Source organism: Lissotriton vulgaris, unplaced genomic scaffold (assembly GCF_964263255.1).
Source record: "Lissotriton vulgaris unplaced genomic scaffold, aLisVul1.2 SCAFFOLD_464, whole genome shotgun sequence".
Lineage (NCBI taxonomy): Eukaryota > Metazoa > Chordata > Amphibia > Caudata > Salamandridae > Lissotriton > Lissotriton vulgaris.
In genome coordinates, this window is record NW_028246675.1 from 566,259 (window position 1) to 569,799 (window position 3,541).

Below are 3,541 nucleotides of genomic sequence, written 5' to 3' on the forward strand. Positions count from 1 at the left end.
GTGAGGAGATTGAAGGAGAGAGAAGGAGCATCTTAGAACGAGATCTGCAGCTTTGGCTACTTCACCCATACTACGTGAGTGTACTTCTTAGGAAGTCTGCACGTGCTGACACCTTTTTCCTGATCTTGGCTGGGAAATGCTAAGTAGGGATGTCTCAGTAGTGGTAGTGTAGGGACAGACTAATGCTTTACATTTATTCACCCCAGATGAAAGCCAAACTTGAAGTGGGGGCAATCATTGCATGTGTTCAGTTGCTGGAAATTGTCATTCTGTTAATGATCCATCTTATAAAGCTAGCCTGTAGCTTTGGATTTGTATTAGTTCCCATGTATTTCTACAACCTTGTGATGAGGTGCTTGTACATCCAGTTGTTCTTAGCTTTATAATCAACACACTAACTTGGAATTCGGAGTCTGTGATTCTTCAGGGCATGGTTCTTATAATTGTGATCCTATTTAAATGATCTATTTCTCCCCTCTACAGTTCTCAGTAGGCAATACATGTACATCGGCCATGAGTTCCACAGTAATTTGTTAGAGGGGAACTCAACCCCATCAAAAGTGTTGCAAGCCTTTATAAATAGGGCTCAGTATTTGCAATTTGCCCACACTCTCCAAGAATTCAGAGTCTATATAGGATCCAGTTCATATTTATAAGGTCCATATAGCACACAGAAGCAGCCAACGCGTGTTTCGTCATGGTACAACCAAAACTGTCAACCTCAAGAAACTGACGCCGACTCAAAAGCATCAGTTCGGAACCTGTGCATCCATGCGAAACCAATGCATTGCTGCTGCCTGCACTGGAGCCGTGGGCACCACTCATCAAGTGTGCGATGCAATGACCTCGACTTCAGCGCAGCCCAGCCTTTGCTGGAGTGCCACCGAAGAACAGCCGCAGCATGAGTCTCAACACACCACCCACATTCTTGGTGCACAGAATTGATTCTGACGCATTACGGTCCCTGCGTGAATCTCTATCTACGCATTACCTTTTCTCCAACGGTTTGACTTTGACGCCAACGAATCAATGCTCCAGCTCTCGACATCGTAGCATCATCAACACAGTGTCGCCTTCAGGAAACAAGGCCTCGCACAGCAAACAACATATCACCTCCTTTGCACAATGCATCGTCCCGGAGCTGCAAACCTTCAGCGACCCTGCACCGCCTTAAGGAAACAACACCTCACCTGCATGCATAATGCCTCACCTCCTCTGCATGACGCATGGTCTTTGATTTCCAATGCATCCAAAGTGCTGTAAGGGGGTCTGCGTGATTCGTGTACCTGGCCCGTGCTCCATCACAGTCGGACTGAACTTTTCAATTTGTTCCGGTCAAGTGCGACCAGGTACCCCCAGTTTGAGCTACAGACTTCTAAGCACTGCATTTTGATTTAATCTTTGAAATTTCATATCTTGACTTGTGTCTGTTGGATTTTTGTCATTGTAGTCATGTTTTACTCAGCAAAATATTTGCTATTTTTCAAAACTGGTGTGGAGCTGTTTTGTGGTATTTCACTGTGCTACTGTGTGTGTGTATGTGTGCACAAATACTTTACACACTGCCTCTTTAGTTTAGCCTGACTGCTCTAAACCAAACTACCCATACTTCACTTACCCTGTCTAGAGTGTGGGTCCCTACTTGGACTGGGTGCGTACCTCTGTCAACTAGAGACCCCATTTCTAAAAGACAGGTGATAGCTGATGGAGCTCATCATGGCTAATGGGATGGAGGTATTGCTACAGATGGTAGGAAGCCATGTCTTGACTGACAAGACTGGGGCATTTCTTAATTGATAAGAGACTTCATGTCATGGCTACAAGGACTATGGACATGTCATGGTGTTTTAAATGAGCACATCACTTCTCCTGTATGTCCATAATCAAATATGTGCTGTGTTATACAATTATTGATAAAAATGTCTTGTTTAGCATGTATATTGTGCACAATCTACCATTAACATAGAAATGCGGCACCTTTAAGCAGTCCAATGACGAATGATATACACTGGCCAAGCAATATACTTTGGGATAACATACTCTGGATGCCTAATACAAGTGGAAACTGATGTTCTGTCGACTTTGTAAGACTTTAAGAACCCATACTTGATGCTAGATGATACTGCGATATAGAGTATATTATGATATAAAACCACCTCCAAATGCCTAGGACTGGGTTTGGCACCACTTTACAGGTCAGGACTCCCAGCAGAGGAGCACAGGTGCTGGTAGCAGGATGCAGGTGAAGTGTTTGATACCCCTGAGATTTCAGCAACAGGAGGCAAGCTCAATCAAGCTCTTAGAGAACGTTAGAAAGCAGGATGAAGAGAGTGAATTCCAGTCCCGACACTCCCAGGCAAGAAGCAGCAGGCCAACACAGCACAGCTAGCAGCAAAATGGCAGTTCCTCCTGGCAGGACAACAGCTCTTCTTCCTGGCAGGACAACAGCTCTTCTTCCTGGCAGAATGTCCTTAGTCCAGAAGTGTTCTGAGTATGTGGTGTCAAAGGCCTAGTACTTATGCCCATTTTAGTCTTTGTAGTGCACAAGAACCTGCCCTGGCCGTTTGTCGAGACCCACTACAGGGAGGGTATGCAGCTCTTTGTAAGGGGACAGACACAGCCCTATTCAAGTACAAGTGTCAACTCCTCCCTCCACTCTCTCTCAGGAAGGCCCATCAGACTGGTGATGGGCTGTCAGGATATGCAGGGCACACCTCAACTCCCTTTGTGTGTGACTGTCTAGAGTGAATTCCCAAATCCCAACTGTCATCCATCCCAGATGTGTATTCTTGGGACATGCAGAGGTACAGTATGGTTCAAGTAAGAACATTTCCACTTTCTAAAAGTGCCATTTGCAGGTCTGTTTTTTAAAAACCAACTTCACTAAGGAGCACATGCATCATTCTAAATACCGGTCGCAAAGGGGCAGATTCGCAGAATCTCCCCCTTTACGACCGGCATTTTTGCATTTGGGATGCATCAACACAAATGTAAATTCACAATTTAAGTAATCACAAAATTTGCGATTACTTAAATTGCGAATGCATTTAGGGAATCGCAAATTGCGAGTCCCTAAATGCAATGCATTATGCAATTTTAAATTGCGATTTTGCAATATAGGAACGCAAATTACCATCAATTTAAAGTTGATGATAATTTGCGAAACCTTTGAAAAATGCACTAAAGTGCATTTTTCAAAGTTCCATGTTACAACAAATACCCTTGGGGCATGTGTGTGCACACCATGTGGTCACATGAAAATTTCAGGGGTGCATCAGGATGTCCCTTTGGCACCCTTGCACCCTTGAAATTGCATGCTCAATTTGCGAGTACCTGTTTGGTACTCGCAAATTGCGCATGCAATTCTTATTCATTCCTACGGGCCTCAAGGCCCATATGAATGAATGGGATGCTATTCCTTAATTGCGAATCGCAATTTGCAATTCACAATTAAGGAATATGTAGGAATCGCAATTTGCTTTGCGATTCCTACATGCATGAGGAATTGCGATTCCTAAATAGCGATTTCTAAAAAATCGCT